This window comes from Podarcis melisellensis (assembly GCF_964234715.1).
Source record: "Podarcis melisellensis genome assembly, chromosome: Z".
Classification (NCBI taxonomy): Eukaryota; Metazoa; Chordata; class Lepidosauria; order Squamata; family Lacertidae; genus Podarcis; species Podarcis melisellensis.
In genome coordinates, this window is record NC_138547.1 from 40,950,407 (window position 1) to 40,967,949 (window position 17,543).

A 17,543-nucleotide genomic window follows, 5' to 3' on the forward strand; every position below is an offset into this window, starting at 1 on the left:
GGGAGATTTAGGTAGATAGGCTGAGAGACCTACTCGTGCACGTGAAGGAGAGGAGGAGCGCATCCTCAGGCACCGGCAGAAGGAACTCGCTGGGCATGAGGGGGAAATGTTCCCACGGAGCGCGCCTTAATGGGAATCTCTGACAGAAGAGAGCCGGACCACCACCCCGTCCAGATATTGGATAGTAATGGAAGCCGGGTTGCTGTGAGGGGGGTGGGGGGTGGAGGCGGGGAAGGGTTCAACTGAAGCCATCCCAATCATGCCCAGCCAGGCGGAGGTGGCTAGAGAGTGCCACCCACGCTGAAAGAGAGCCTTGGTATAAGTGTGGGTGCACGCGCGCTATTTATTTATCTGTCTCGCTTGGCACAGCCAAGGGAGAACACATTTCAGGAACATCCCTCCTGAAGAGGTGCTGGCAGCCAAACTCCAAAGGACCGAGGAGCGGCAGTGGCGGCGGCAGCAGCATCAAGCAGGCAGCGCAGCGTAGCGAGGCGTCCCATCCGAGGATGAGCTGCCGCCACGGAGAGTTGACAAGCAAGGGCTCCCAGTGCTCTCTCTGTCGCGCTCCTGCGCGCTCCTGTGCTGCGCGCTCCCCAGGTTGGCACGCTGGGAATCTGGCGTGGAAAGTAGGTCAGCCCGAGAGCTGAGCGTCGGTGGCAACAGCTACATAGGCAGAGAGGAAGAGAGAGCCCAAGCGCTCCAGGGCCGCTCGGGAAGGGAGCGCGCGCGCGAACGAGGCGAACAAACGGGCTGCTCCTTTCCCGCCGTTTTGAATCTGTGTGTGTGTGTGTGTATTTGTGATGGCTTCATTAGAACCCACACAGAATTTGTTTCTCATTCTCTTGCTTTTTGGCACACCCAGGAGGAGGGAAAACTGATTTTATTCAACTTAATATACTGAGCCCCAACTAAGCAGTTGCCAAGGATTGAACCTGAGGCCTTCTGCATGCCAAGCAGGTGCTTCGCCACTGAGCTACGAAGCCTTCCCTTCAAACTGCACAGCTCCACAACCTTGCTGGGCTAACAGTTCCGCCAAGCATGTACAAAGTGTGCCCAGGCTTCACTTGTATATATGTAATACAATTATATATACATAATATATATAATTTGCATCTTTTCTGTTTAAAAGCAACTTGCAAACATTAAAGCACTGAAATGGGTGAATGAGCAAAATAATAAAATAGGAGAATAATATCACAAAAATAAGCAAATAACTTAAGCAGAGGCACACACCGTTTTATTGAGGGAGTGATTTAACACTCCCATTCTAAGCAAGGGGAAAAAACAACAACAGTATTTTTTCGTCTTGACATTCCAGTAAGATGTAAATCATTTTCAGTTTCATTCAGACATGTTCCAGTTTTGTGACCCACTCCTTTAATGCTGGATTACTTTTTCTTTGAAGTTGTTTGCTCATTTCCAGTACTTTGCATATATTAGCCTAGCAGACACAATCACATGAAATCTTTTCGAACTTAAATATTGTTAAAAGGTAAATATTAGGATAAGTTGTTAATGCCGCTTCTCAAACCTGGAACACGATACAAGAAGTGGCCTGGCGGGGGGGCAGGGGGGGGATGCCCTGCAGTGGTTGGAAAGTGCCATTTCTCTTAACAAAAAGTCCCTCTTTCACAGGAAGAAAATATTCTAGAGCAGGGAAAGACTGAGTTAAGCCCCATCTATTTTTGTGAACAGTCAGAGACAGCAATTTCCCCTTTCCTTCATTGCTAGGGATGCCACCTTAATTTATTTTTCTTTCTAGCACTGGCTTTAAAACTCCCAACAGAAAGAAATTTGACCAGTGAGGTATTGCTCTGCGTGTAGACATGGTAACTAACCGTAATTAACTCATTCAAGGTGTTCAAACCATTTCAAATACACTCCATTATAATCTATACTGTACAACAAACCCTGAAGGTCAGTAAGTATGATTTATTTATTTATTTATTTAAAATATTTCTAGTATACAAGGAAAATTAAAAAATTAGTATACAAGGCAGCTAATAACCCGTTTGATTTGTATTATTAATAATACAACAACACATTAAACAATGCAACCAAAGAATGCAGTAATTAAGAAGCTACATCAGCGCATAACTTCAAAAACGATTAGAATGAAGCCTTGGGGAAAAAGAGAGAGCTTGAAATAGCTATGCTTTAACAATTAGCTGAAAAGTGAGGTAAGGTGGAACCAGGTAGGCTTCCCTAGGGAGGCCTACCTAAAAAAAACATTTAAAGTGGTTTCCCTCTGAAACTGAGGCATCATTCAGTATTCTGCCAAGGCTATATAATAACTTTATTTTTCACCAAAACTTTGAGGAGGGAGAGGGAGGTGTATTGGGATGGCACAGGTGCAGGCCAATAGGTGCTTTCCCTCAGATTCAAACTGAGCCACTCTGAAAACTAGCAGAACTGGTATTTCAGAGTTTGAACCAAGACAGAAAGAGGTGTGCTCTTACTGAATGTGGAGGAAGTCACCCAAGAAACAGCATTTTATGTCTGTCATCTATGCTCTAAGATCAGTGTTTTGCATGTTCAGACCCAGAAACCTCCTCCCTAAATGAATTCACACATGACTCAAATTTTTGGTTTGTTTTTGGCAGAATTTAGGCCACAACTTTATTGATTACTCAAAGTGAATGCTTGCATAGACTCTGGTTCAACTAGCTCCCTGCCATGCAGGTAGTGCTGACCCAGGGTTCCAGCATAGGTCAGCCAAGGGTGAACACCTGGATAAGCAGAAAGCCGGAAACAGAAGAATGCAAAAGAAGCAAGCATTCCTCCAATTTGGCTGCAGAATTTAATAAAAAATCATCAAGGTCACGCCCCTAAAACCTGTTTTGGTACACAAAGCCCAGTCCCAAAAATGTACTGAAGGCCTCAAAAGCTGCACAGGATATAGAGCAGCCCATAGGCATAGCTTTACCCACGTAATAAGCTCCATCCAATTGGAACCCCAGCAACTTAAAATCGTGGATGAACAGGAAGTAAGCGGAAGGCAGCTTCTACATCGCACTTTGCCAGAAGTGCACCCTTCCCGAAACTCCTGATCAACTTGACCACTTGGTTAAAGGTGGCAGACTTAACAGAACCCAGCTCAGGAGGGATAGGATCATTTACTGATGAACCCTGCTGGTAAGATAAGTTGTGAATTAAGTGAAATTCACCTGGGGCCTTTTCAGGTACCACACCCAAAGGAGAAAGATGCAAATCTGGGTAGGGAGGGCGTGCAAATGGGCCAGCCATCCTACCCAAAGCCAGTTCTTTCCTGATATTTCTCCTAGCGACAACAGGCAACTCTGTGACAGATTTTTGATTTTCAGCTTTGGTAGCCCTAGGCGGGAACACCACTAGGATATGAAAGCCTTGAGAAAATCCAAGCCACAAATAGGAAGCAGCAGCTGTATCAGGGTGCCTGCGCCCATAAGGTGGGCAACTTAATGTGAGTATGAGCTAGGGTCAACAAGACCTCACTTAACATCGTGGGCTGCTGGAGGAGAGTATCCTTTCTGATCCCACTGAGAACCTCTCCTTGCCGCTTGACTCCACAGGAAGCGGCAGAATGGCTCCCAAAACATTTATCACAAATGTGGGAAAACCTGCAACCTTGACGCTAGCAGGATGCTTTGTTATATTCCCAACAAATAAGGCGCCTTCCTGGCTTCTTAACCTCTTGCTTGGATATTGATTGCTCAGTGGACTTGCTCTCAAAATTCGGAGAGACATAAGTAGTCCACGCATCAAGGTCTTTTTTGATCCCATCGAGTAGAAGGGATCCTGGCGGCACAATGTCTAAAACTCTTGTCGTAGCTTATGGTTGCCACTTGACCAGCCAATGCAGAATCCTTACTCACCAACGATTGGTAAATCCACAGGTGAAAACTTTTTGGGGGACATGCTGCAGAAATAACTCCAGCAAATACCTCAAAGGCATCGAGCCATTTCTCAAAAGAGCTCTCAGCCTTAAGGGAACCGGCCTTACCCTTCCCTACCACCTGCTTGTCCTTATCCGGACATTCTTCGGGGGAAGGAGTTTGAAAATGTCAACATACTGGCCATTGAGAATCCTATTCCGGATCCTAGATGGCAAGTGCGCACCAGGAATAATATCCCTGACCGCTTTGGTTGAGACTTTAACATCCTTGACTGGTTTGCCATCTAAACATTCAAGGGGAAGGCTGTACCTAGCCCTGTGGGAATTGGCTCTACGCTGCCACACCCACCTGGGAAGGCCCGAAGCCCCTTCGCCGTTGCCCCAATAAAGACCAAGGACCACATCTGACTCATCGTCAGATGTCTCAGAAGACGTACCCGTAGAAGTACGGGTATCTTTGTGCCTCTTGGCCCTGCACATAGAGCGACGACTCTTTTGCCGCACTCTGGGCACCGGAAGATCCTCCTTGGAAGAGTGGATGCTGAGCGCCTCCCTCAAATGAACCGGCTGCACCTGAACAGAAGTAAAAACAGAAGTAAAAATAGTCAAGCTTGCAAAAATTTATAATTTACCTGACAATAAATGTTGGAAATGTAATGAGACTGAAGGTACATTCTTTCACCTTTGGTAGACATGCCCAAGGATTAAGACATTCTGGGAGATGATTTATAATGAAATGAAAAGGGTATTCAAATATACCTTCTTGAAGAAACCAGAGGCCTTTCTCCTGGGCATGGTCGGCCAATTGGTGCCAAGGAAGGATAGAACTTTTTTTTATGTATGTATGCAACAACAGCATCAAGAATACTCATTGCGAAGTATTGGAAGACACAAGATTTACCCACCCGGGAAGAATGGCAGATGCAGTTGATGGGTTACATGGAACTGGCGGAAATGACTGGCAGAATCCGAGACCAGGGAGAAGAGTCGGTGGAAGAAGATTGGAAAAAAATTAAAGATTATTTACAGAAATACTGTAAAATTAATGAATGTTAGAAAGATGCTGGAATGAAGTTATATGGCTTTAGCAGAAATGTTACAAAGAATTAAGTACAAATAGATTGTTAATGGATTAAAGGGAAAAATAAGGTTAGAATGTGTTAAGATAAATTACAGGACAGAAAACTGAGGAAGATGGAAAGGATTTGCTGAAACAGTTAACTGAAGTGGAATACAAAAAAGGGAGGTGTGAGGAGGTCGCTGAAACAAGTGAATGAAAGTTAAGATATTGAAATTATTGGATGTGTTTTTAATTGTCTTTGTTTTGTTTTGTTAAGGTTCGTGTTTATGTAGTGTTTTTGTTTCTGTATTGTATTGTTTTGTTTTGTTTAACTCTTTTTTTGTAATTCTTAAAGTGTTAATAAATATTATTTTTTTTTTAAAAAAAGAAGTAAAAACATGTGTGGTGCTTGGCTGAGAAGAAGTTCCTCTCCCCATAAGCTGCGCTGCTGGAAGCCCTGGACTCTCAGAACCTATGGGTGCCGACTGCGAATGTGGCAGTCCAGACCGAAAGGCCTGCTGAACCATGGCACCCATACTCCTGGGACGACCCCTGGGACTAGCTGGGACTGTAATCCTGGAAAACCGCAATTGGGAAAACAAAGCCCCAGAGGAATCAAAAGCTTCTCTCCCTTCACTCGCATCAGAGGGACCATGAGCTTCATAACCAGTGGAAGAAGAGGATGGGCCAGGCTGGGGATCAGGCTGCCTCCCAAACTGCTGAGCCAATGACTCAAGCTCCGAATTAAACCTTGTCAAGGCCGCAGGGTCTGAGCCCATATTGGCCACAATAGCACACAGACAATCCAGCATTTGCTGAGGCACTGCTGGGGCTTGCACTGAACGCAGAGACTGAGACAGGCCTCTAATTACCCTTTTTGAAGGGACAGCAGGACTAGGGTTCCTTTTAACAGGCGTCTCAATAAGCTCTCCCAAAATACAAAATATATAAATAAACTCTTAAGCCGTTAAAATGGCGCTCCCGCCAAAACAAGATGGCAGCACAAGATGGCGCTCCCGCCAAAATAAGCTGGGGAAAATGCTTGCCAGCCCCAGGAATTTCCCCAACCAACCTTAAGCCAATTGGGAGGGGGGTACAGAATTCACCAAGCTTACAGAGAGGGAACTCTCAAAAGCCAAAACAGCAAACAAAACAATCACTATAACTCAAAATCTTTGCCCCACTAAAACTGAAGTCAAGGCTCTTTAAAATAAAGACGCGGCTATAACTGCTCAAAATTGCTGCTCCCAGCCCAGGGAAATGGAGGAAACTCCACAGCCAGAAACGCTAAAGGCCAAAACCCTGTGGGCAAAATCTCCTCTGAAAACAAATAAGAGGTGCTACTGAGCAGAGGTTTTTTCCACACTGCAACAACACCGCACACCGGGAGTCCCTGGATCAACAAGCTCGAGAGCTAAAGCCCTTTAAGGGAATAGCAATCGCTACACAAGCCACAAATACAGAATTGGAAAAGGGAGTGCTCAGGGGACACTCTAAAGACAAATGTAGAGAAATTAAAGGAATGAAAAGCTCTGAAACGGAGCGCTAAGGGGCTGCCAGCCCCGTGGGGTGAAAGCCCCTCTTAAATAAGGGAAGGGCAAGGATGGGGAAGATTAAATCAAAATAAGGGAAAAGGAAGAGGGTGAAAGGAATTAAAAGAAGGGATAATGGAAAGCTATCACCAGGACGGTCTGTCGAAGGTAAATCGCTCTTGCTCTCTCGGCTCGCAGAGGGCATGCTGTTGGTGTTCCAAATGCACGCGCCAAAAGAGGAAGCTCTGGGTCACGTGCGTGGGTATAAATAGGTCCCTCGAACTGTTTGGACTCCGTCCCATTGGCCAGATTGCACCTAGCTACGAGGGACCTACCAATCGGGTGTTGTGGCTGATCAATCGTACTCACCCACAACACAGGGTGTCGGTTTTCCAGGTCTCACCGAAATACGTGCCCTCTTTAAGGGAGGACCCAATTTCCCACTATTAAGGCCTTGTTTTAAAAACAACAACAAAACCCTTATGAGAGCTAGGAGAGTTCAAACAGAGGTTAGTTGTGTGGTTTTATCTATTTTATTATTTATTTAAGGCTGCAATTCTGTCCACACTTAACTTGGGAGCAAGACTCCCTACTGAGGTCAAATAAGCCTTATCCCTAGTTGAACTTACAGCTCTTGGTGAAGACTATATTATCATTAGCTTCATCATAATTATGTCAGCAAGAATTTCAAGTGAGCCTTTCTGCTTCATTTTATGGTGTTCCACTCTTGCGACCGCCCCTCCCATTGTACACTGCTTTGAAACTATGGCACTAAGCAGTATATAAATTAGTTAACTAATCAGCTAACTAAAACTAACTTAGTAGCAGTTACTTCTGAGTAGGCCTGCCTAAGTTAGTTCTGAAGAGGATTTATATCTTACTTCCTCAAGAGGTTCCCAGGGCAGAAATGACCAATAAAACAAATCAAAACGGAAATGTTTCAGCACCACAATGGGAAATAATAATAAAAATGTCTCCTGTCATTGAAATCACATCAAGGTAGGTGACTATCCTACAGGAAAGTAATTCATAATCAGTATATCCTTTCCCTTGTAAGCCACACACCTGAACTGGGCAGGAAACCTAAAGATTGCATTCTTGGGTTGCAGTCCTAAACATTTTTAAAAATTAAAAATTTTCCAGTAAACTTTATAGACCGACTAAGTTTGTTCTGGTATAAGCTTTCGTGTGCATGCAAACTTCTTCAGATACACTGAAACAGAAGTCTACCAGACCCTTATATATAGTGGGAGGGTGGGGTGGGGTATTTCTCAGAAGGGTAGTAGGAGATGGGTGATTGGCTCAATGGGTATGGTAAACCTGTTGATTGACTGTTAACGTCTGCAATTAGTCCAACAGGAAAAAGCAAGGGATAGTATGCAGATGAGCAAATATAGCTTTAGCATATCACCCTCCCACTATACATAATGGTCTCTGGTGACTTCTGTTTCAGACTATCTGAAGAAGTGTGCATGCACACAAAAGCTTATACCAGAACAAACTTAGTTGGTCTATAAGGTGCTACTGGACATTAAATAAAAAATAATAAAAATTATTTTGACTGCGTCAGACCAACACGGCTACCTACCTGAGTCCTAAACATGTAACCTACTAGGAAGTAAACTCCCACTAAACACAATGGGTCTCACCTCCAACTAAACATGAACAGGATGGAACTGCACATCAATTTAGCAACATTGATCTAAGCATTTCTTTGTTTCCCTTCTGGCTGGAAAACTGCATCTCCCAAAGATTTTGTGTGTGTGATGTCATTACTGAAAAATCTGCTCAAATGAACCCAGGAGGACTCTGGCATAGAAAAGGAAGCAGTGTCCTTCACGGTCAATGGCACATGGGGACTCTTTGCCCAAGCTGAACCCACACATCAGTTCCTATAACCTCTCAGCTTCTTCAGCAAGATATTTTCTACAGATCCCACCCTTGAAACAAGCTGTTCTAGGTTATTAGTCACACAGCGTTATGAGTCACCAACTTAACATTTTCTCCTTCCTTCTTCATAATGCCCTTTTTTACTCTTTCCCCCCTCCCATTGTCATGATTTCTCCCCCCTGCAGCACATACATTCCTCTGTGCATCTTTCTGCTATGCATAATGTTAGCCTTTGTTGTTTAGAGAGCTGTTTCTCAAATAGATGAGAAGATCTCATCAAATAGATGAGAAGCAAACAGGTGGAATAAAGAAGAATGTGGCAGCTTGATTCTTTTCAACTAGGAAGTACTTCAGGAAGGAACACGGACAGCCAACCTATCCCTCCAAAAAATGATGGCACCATCTTTTACAAAAAGAAATGCATTATATACTATGAACAAAGAACATATTTATCAGTTTGTTTTATTTTGAATTCTTTCCCTTAGGCAAAAATATTACCAGGCAAAAACTGGTTCAGAATCATGGTGCCTCAATCCTGACCTCAGTTGTAATTGTGGGAGGAAGCCTCACTGATTTCAATGCAACTTACTTACTTCTGAGCAGACATGGTTAGATTTCTGCTGCATGGTTGCGACATCAAGCACATGGACATGGGAGTATGTCCCATTGAAACATGGTTGGGACAGTGCTATATGGGAAGTCTCAACTGTGAACTCTCTTGGCTGCTTCTCTGTGAGTGTTTACTGTGGGATCCGTGTTCTTCATACATGCAAGTTTTTCAAACCATCCCTTAGCGATCAGAATGCCAGCGCATATTCCCTACAGCCACCATGTAATCTTTTCCCACAGGAAAATCTAATAAGTGTTGCGGCACTGCTGCCAATAACTCGCTCGTAATATCTGACAGATCTGTTTGCAATATGAAGCCCCAATTTTGAAGCACCTTTGCTGGCAAAGTGCTATCTCTCAGTTTGTTTTCTTGCATCTTCAATGCAGTGATAAGTGCGATGAAATTTTGAAGTGTGGAGTGCTCCTGTTAAAAGTTCCAGCCATCCTGTCTCCCAAAATGCTTTGTTCTCTCCCCTCTAATTCCACCCCATTTCCCCATTCCCTACCCACAAACAGGCATTGTGCATGCTCACTCCTCATCTGACTGTTTCAGAAGGGGTTCCTCTCTTATTTATTATTTTCTGCAGTTTTGTTTTTTCAGCTTCATATCTTGGGGCTCTTCAAGCCTGATGATAGTTCTCTTTTGTGTATTGATGGTAGCATTTTGGCTACATAATGATCCATACGTGAATAATGAGTTTACTATGAGCATGTATCTGCCAACAAGGATGAAGTGGGGAGGAGGAGAACCATGTAAACCACCTTGAGATCCTTGGAAGAAGATGTTGTTGTTGTTTAGTTGTTTAGTCATTTCCGACTCTTCGTGACCCCCTAGACCAGAGCACGCCAGGCACTCCTGTCTTCCACTGCCTCCCACAGTTTGGTCAAACTCAGGCTGGTAGCTTCGAGAACACTGTCCAACCATCTCGTCCTCTGTCGCCCCCTTCTCTTTGTGCCCTCAATCTTTCCCAACATCAGGGTCTTTTCCAGGGAGTCTTCTCTTCTCATGAGGTGACCAAAGTATTGGAGCCTCAGCTTCAGGTCCTGTCCTTCCAGTGAGCACTCAGGGCTGATTTCCTTCAGAATGGATAGGTTTGATCTTCTTGCAGTCCATGGGACTCTCAAGAGTCTCCTCTCGGAAGATAAAGGTGGTCAAAAATAAGCTGAGTGCAGATCCTGGGAGCTTGTGAGTAGACCTCTCAAACAGGGACAAGGATTGCTGGAAGAGACAGAAGAGGGTGAGCTTGTCTTTTGGAGTAAGGCTGCTTGCTTGCTTGCTTGCTTTTTCTGAGCTGTTTAAAAGTTTGATAGATTGATAGCAGGACTCAGGGAGTGGCTGAGTGCTCTGCCAGAGGCTTGATTACTTTTCCTGATTACTTTCCTTTCCTTGCAGGCCTGAGGGTGTGTGTGGCTGATTGCCCTGTTGGAACACAGGATCTGAGGGGGAGGAATTAGCAACCAGCAGCAGTCAAACTTAGCTCAGTGCAGATCCTGGGAGCTTGTGACCAGACCTCGCAAACAGGGGCATTCAAGGGGATCATCTATCTTGGATCTGGTTCTCACCAATAGAGAGGAAGTGATTCATGAGGTGGAAGTGCTTGGGAGGAAGTGATCATGTTCTCCTGGGTTTCAGGATACAGAGGCAAGGGAAAACTGAGTGTAGTCAGACACACACTCTGGACTTTAAGAAGGTCAGTTTCAAAAAGCTGAAGGAGCTACTGGGTGTGTGTCCATGGTCAGTGCAGATCCCTTTTCAATGAGAAGGGAGTCCAAGAAGGATGAGAGTTTCTAAAAGGAGAAATATTGAAGGACCAAATGCAGACAAAACCAACAAGAAAGAAAAGTGGAAGGCATCTAAAGAAACTTGTGTGGCTGCATAAGGAGCTTACATATGAGCTGAGAGTTAAGAAGGGCATGTATAAGAAATGGAAGAAAGGGAGAATCACAAAGGAGGGGTATACACAAGTAGCCAACAGTTGCAGGGGGAAAGTCAGGCTGGCTGAAGCTCAGTGAGCTCAAGTTTGCAAGAAAGGTTAAAAATAAAAATATTTCTTCGACTATGTCTGAAGTAAGAGGAAGAACAAGTAAGTGGTAGGTCCTCTGTGTGGGGAAGATGGAGAAATGCTATTGGGTGACAGAGAAACGGCAGAACTACTCAACAGCTACTTTGCCTCTGTCTTCACCCAAAAGGAAAGTGATGCCCAACCTGGTGATAACTAAATAAATGATGTAAGGAGGGAGCTGCAGCCCAGTATAGGGAAAGAGCCAGTAAGGGACCACCCAGCTACTGTATTTTTCGCTCTATAGGACGTACCTTTTCCCCTCCAAAAATTAAGGGGAAATGTGTGTGCGTCCTATGGAGCAAATGCAGGCTCCTTGGTTTCAGCGATAGCAATGCGAAGCCTCCAAAGCACAGAGGGAGCGCTCCCAGTCCCACCAGGAGATGCTGGGGACTGAACCTGATGCTAAGCAGTTGTTCTACCACTGAGCTATGGCCCTAGCTCACAATATTGCTGTCAAGATAAAATGGAGAAGGGGGAGGCTGAAGTGTGTATGCTCTGGGGAGGAAAGAAGGGATAGAAGTATAAGAAAGAATAAAGCATGTAAATTAGCCTATAAGTGAATAAACCACAGTATATTTTTAACTTACTCTCCTAATAATTTGTATATAAATTATTAAAGTGGTATATAAATTTTGTTAAATAAAAAAAGAGGAAATATTCAGACTTTCAAACAGTATGTTATGCCTGAGCCTTCATTGCTGAAACTCCCAACAGCATTTTCATGCTCACAAACACCTGATGAAGGAACCATTGTGACATAACCCATTCAAGCAGAGTGAAGGGGCAACAGGCTGTCAACAGTGGCAGTATTTGGGGGCTCCCATCTATTCAAAAGCCACAGAAAGTCTTTTCAGACTGCCTGATGAATTAATCCCTTCTTTAACGGTCATAATTGCTGGATCGATTTAACAGGACTGGAGCTAACATTTGCTTGGATTTGGCACCATTGATAGGGAACTGTCTGCTGCGTCCTCCGCTTTGAAGTCACTCTGGTCTTTGGGCCTCCAGCACCTTCTTCAGCATGTCCAACCCATCTAAGAGGCGTATGATACTGGTGTTCCACTGGGTCAGGAAGAAGCCCCTGACAGAGAAGCCGTGCTCTACCATCTCGACCAGACCTTTTGCCTCTGCACTGGTTTGCAACACTCCTTACATTTCACCCTACTTCACGAGGAGCAAGACACAACCCGCTCCGCTCAGGAGGTCCAGCAGGCGCAAGGTGCTGTGATTGCCGAATCTCACCGACTCCAAATTTTTAAGATCTGTCATTGGCAGCGTTGGCTGGAAGAGAGCCTGCAGGAGTGGCAAGCAAAAGAAGACTCCAGCGGGAACAGGAAAAGGGGTGAGGGCTAGGCTAGAGGCAAGAAGGCTCCAAAGCTATTTGCGGGATGGGATTGCTTGGGAAGATGCCTTCTCACAATCTCTACCCTTGAACCACGTAAGGACATCAGAAGTGCTTGCTGGATTGGCCTGTCTAGTCCAGCATCCTGTTCTCACAGTGGCCAACCAGAGGCCTGTGGAAACAAGAGCATTCTGTATTCCCTTCCTGCATCTTCCAGCAACTACTATTCACAAAGGTTACTGCCACTGACTGTGGAGGTAGAGCATAGCCATCGTGCCTAGTGGCCATTGATAGCCTTTCCTGCGTAAAACCATCCAAGTTGGTGGCCGTCACAGCTTTCTGTGGGATTGAGCTCCCAGAGGGGTAGCTGAGCATGCCTGCTGCAGGAAAAACAGGCATTAAAAGCTCATTTCTCCCAAAGAATCCTGGGAATTGCAGTTTGTAAAGGGTGCTACAAATTGTAGCTATACAGTTCCCAGGATTCTTACACAGCCTCAAATTAGCTCCACTAGCTCTGTAATACTAGAGCAAAGATTATAATGCATATTGTTGTTGTTGTTGTACATTTATAAATATTATAAAACCCATTCCTGCAAGCCATGTAGTCTGGAATAAACCCAGTCACCCCTCCCATCATTAATTGTTTCTACTAGGTGGGGAGGGGTGTTGGATCTGCTTCCCTGCCTTGAAGAAAGGTGCAGGTCAGATGTGTGCCCAGACCTGGCCACACTTTGCAAGAAAGGTGTGTTGGTTCAAGGTGGCCACGCTGCCTGCAACTTGCACTCCTTCCTGACGTGTCTTCCCCAAACCCCTTCTTCCAGAGGCTGTGTTGAAGTTTTCCATCACGAGGAACACAAACTGGTGGAACTACCTCAAGACTCAGGCAGTGGTGGAAACCTTCCTCAAGCATGAGACGCCAGAGAGCCTCTTGCAATACGAAGGGATCAAAACAGCTGTGGAGTCTCTCCTACCATACACGGCACTTCCAGAGGCTGGGCCGGTTACTGCAGGCCTCCATGTTCCTTGATTTCATGTGACAAAACATGAAGTTGCCTGACGCCGCCAAGTGAGACAAGGAAATGGACATGTGATGAGCTTTATTTATTTATTTATTTATTATTAATGTTATTGACTACAAATGAGAAAAAAATACAAATATACAAAAAAGGAAAATACATGTAACCAATAAAAAATTAGAAAACATTTTACCTCTTCTCATAGTTACAATTATTTGCACCTCTACAAAACAATATTCACAATAAAGAAAAGAAATGAAAAGAAAAGAACAAGAAGAAGGCTTCAGGGATCTTTGAGGCTGGCGGTGGGGCAAAGCAGCGCTTCCCCCCACTGCCAGCCCCATAAGCTTGGGGGGCAGCGGGAAGGCGGTGCACAGCCTTTGCGCTGCTCCCCGACCTGGTCTTTGAGGCTGGCGGTCTTTGAGCAGCGCTCCCCCCCCCCGCCAGCCCCAAAGAGCAGGTCGAAAGGAACCCAAAGCCTCCGGAGCCCAGAAGAAACTCCCGCTTTGCTCTGGAGCCTTCAGGTGAACACACCTTGAACGCACAGAACGCACCTTGTTTTAGAGATGGAGAACAAGGAAAAAAAATCTCCCCCTCTCTGTGCAGCACCCCTTCAGCGAAGCGGCAGGAGAAATGGAACGGGCTCCATTTCTCCTGCCGCTTCACTGAAGGGGCGCTGTGCAGAGAGGGGGAGAATTTTTTTTTTCTTGTTCTCCCCCTTTAAAACAAGGGTCGTCCTATGGTCGGGTGCGTCCTATAGAGCAAAAAATACGGCACTTTAAATGAATTCAAATCTCTAGGGCCTGATGAGCTGCATCAAAGGGCACTAAAGGAGCTTGCAGATGTAATTTCAGAGCCTTTATTATCTTTGACAATTCTTGGAGAACAGGCGAGGTCCCTATAGACTGGAGGTGGGCAATTGTTGTCCCCATTTTGAAGGGGGGGGGGAGAAAGCCCCAGGTAACTGAGCTTGACATTGATACCAGGGAAGGTCCTAGTGGGTTTTCCGTCTTGCGAGGCATTCGTCTTGCGGGGCACCACTGTACCAGGGAAGGTCCTAGAACAGATAATTCAACAGTCAGTCTGTGAGCATTTAGAAAAGGATGCTGTGATTACTAAGACCCAGCATGGGTTTCTCAAAACTAAGTCATGCCAGACCAATCTGATTTCTTTTTTCTCTTTTTGGTGGAATTACAAACTTGGTGGATCAGGGAAATGCTGTGGACACAGTGTATCTTGATTTCAGTAAGGCTTTTGACAAAGTCCCCTATGATATTCTAGCGAGGAAGCTGGTAAAATGTGGGTTGAACGAAGTAACTGTTAAGTGGATTTGTAGCTGCTTCACGGACTGAACCAGCTACAAATTCCTCATCGTCCTGGAATAAAGTGACAAGTTGGGTGTCACAAGGTTCTGTCCTGGGCCCGTTGTTGTTCAATGTCTTTATAAATTACTAGGATGAAGGAAATGAGGGGATGCTCATCAAATTTGCAGATGACACCAAACTGGGAGAGGTAGCTAAATGCTGCAGAAGACAGAATTCAAAATGACCTTAACAGATTGGAGAACTGGGCTCAAGTTAACAAAATGAATTTCAATATGGACAAATGTAAGGTTCTGTCCTTAAGCAGGAAGAACCAGATGCACAAATATAGGATGGGGGACACCTGGATACTTAGCAGTACATGTGAAAAGGACCTTGGGGTCTTGGTGGACTACAAGCTTAACATGAGTCAACAGTGAGATGCAGCAGCAAAAAAAGCTAATGCTATTCTAGGCTGCATCAACAGAATTGTAGCATCCAGATCAAGGGAAGTAATAGTCCCACTTTATTCTGCCTTAGTCAGACCACACTTGGAATGCTGTGTCCAATTCTGGGCAACACAATTTAAGAAGGATGTTGACAAGCTGGAATGTGTGCAGAGGAAGGCAACCAAGATGATCAAGGGTCTGGAAACTAAGCCTTATGAGGAGTGCTTGAAGGAACTGGGCATGTTTAGCCTGGAAAAGAGGAGATATGATTGCCATCTTCAAATATCTGAAGGGCTGTCACATGGAAGAGGGAGAATGCTTGTTTTCTCCTGCTCTGAAGGGTAGGACTCGAACCAGTGGCTTCAACTGCAAGAAAGGAGATTCCGACTAAATATTCGGAAAAACTCTCTGACAGCCAGAGCTGTTCAGCAGTGGAACAGACTCCCACGAGAGGTGGTGGACTCTCCTTCCTTGGAGGTTGGGTGGCCATCTGTCATGGATGCTTTAGCTGAGATTCCTGCATTGCAGGGGGTTGGACTAGAGGACCCTTGGGATCCCTTCCAATTCTAGGATTCTATGGCAAGCAGATTCATTGTGAAACAGAAAATGAAGGTTTTGATATCAGAATATAGTATCAGGTTCGGGGGGGCAGGTATTTTCATCACTGTGCACTGTAGTCTTAATAGAATTCAGCTCTCCAACATGTATTAAAAAAAAGTCTGAGATGAATGCAAGTGACACCTTTAGCATAATTTATAGTTTGCCCCTTAGATAATCTGGAACAGCCTTTGTCAAATTGGTGCTGTTCAGATGCTATGGACTGCTATGTCAATCTGCCCCAGCCAGCACATCTGAGAAGGCTGGTCCTAACTGTTTCAAACTAGCAAACACTGTTGTCACTTCTTCTCCAGTGACTTAATATTTCTTGTGTTCTATTTGCTAGAATACCCTCTCCAACCCCCACATCTTCATTTAGTGTACAAATAGCTGTTGAACAAATAGCTTTATCTCCTTTGCTTGCAACTTGCATGCAATGAGTCAGCTCCAATTTGAATTGCCACTTCTATTTACTTTGGTCTTCGAAATCAAAGTTTTATACATGATGACAGATCCATCTGGTGATGCATCCAATTGCAGGCAATTTCCCCTCCCTGGGGAAGTTGAGGTCTGAAGGGATGCTGCCCAAGCACTGGGATTTGGCGTATCACACAAGCATACATGTTGAATTCCAAAATCACAAAGCTCTTTTTTCAAATCACAGCGGCAAGCTGCAGTATATACAGTCCAGTCCACTCTTATTATGCCATTGTCTCAGTACAAATGTGCCATACAGTGGTACCACTGGTTACGTACTTAATTCGTTCCGGAGGTCCATTCTTAACCTGAAACTGTTCTTAACGTGAAGCACCACTTTAGCTAATGGGGCCTCCCGCTGCTGCTGCACAATTTCTGTTCTCATCCTGAAGCAAAGTTCTTAACCCAAGCTACTATTTCTGGGTTAGTGGAGTCTGTAACCTGAAGCTTATGTAACCTGAAGCGTATGTAACCCGAGGTACCACTGTATTATTCAGCTAAGCATACATCTCCTCCTGGGGGGAAAAGAAGCCCTTTGTGCAGGTGGCTGCCTATTCAGACCTTCACTTTCTCTCCGTGTCCCAGTTCAACAGTCATAACATTTAGATCAGTTATGGGGAACCTGTGACTCTCCTGATTTTGTTGTTCTCTGAGTTCTATCTTCTCCGGCCATTCTGGCCCATGGTCAGGGATGATGGGAATTACAATCCAGCAACACCTGGAGGACCGCAGGCTCCCCAGCCGTATGTTTCAGATGGAGGAACTGCTTGGATGTGGTGAATTATCTGGTTTCTCACATGATCAGGAAGAAGGAAAACAGCCAATGCAAAAAAGAACCACATGGTTGTGACGATTGATTTTGTTAATTTCTCATCCAATGTTTTTCAACCAGATGACAAGGCTGCCTTGTTTTCTCCACCTAACTCAGGCGTTATTACTGGAGTGTTATGAAACCTGCCCATAAGGGAGTGCCTTCCATGATGCAACTACAGAATATGGGCTGGCACTGTCCTAATGAAACCAATGGGCACAAGGCCTTGACTATAAACTTGCAGGTGCTGTAGAGATGTTGCCCGAGTAGACAGTACTTGACTAGATGACCTTGTTGCTTGACTCAGCATGCTTCCAGGCAACCTGCTTACTGAGAATTCATCCTGATTTGTTTGTGGGGAGACTAGACGACATTGCATCAAAGCAAGAATTACCTCACATTTTACACTGCAGTTCCCTCTTATTTGCCTAATCACCAAAAGCCTGATCTTCTGGGGAAGTGGCTTTGTTAAAAGACACCCCCCCCATCAATTATAATTGCAAGACCTGAATTTACTGGCAT

The 17,543-nt window shown here is 44.8% G+C and overlaps 1 long non-coding RNA gene across 1 annotated transcript in view; it reads right to left on the reverse strand.

The window, feature by feature from the left end:
• LOC309362198 overlaps positions 1–16,699 on the reverse strand; it is a 119,287-nt gene extending 102,588 nt beyond the window's left edge. The window contains exon 1 of the long non-coding RNA XR_014164867.1: positions 16,652–16,699. This is a non-coding gene — a long non-coding RNA (uncharacterized lncRNA). The remainder of the gene's footprint in view (positions 1–16,651) is intronic.
• Between the last annotated feature and the right edge of the window lie 844 nt (positions 16,700–17,543).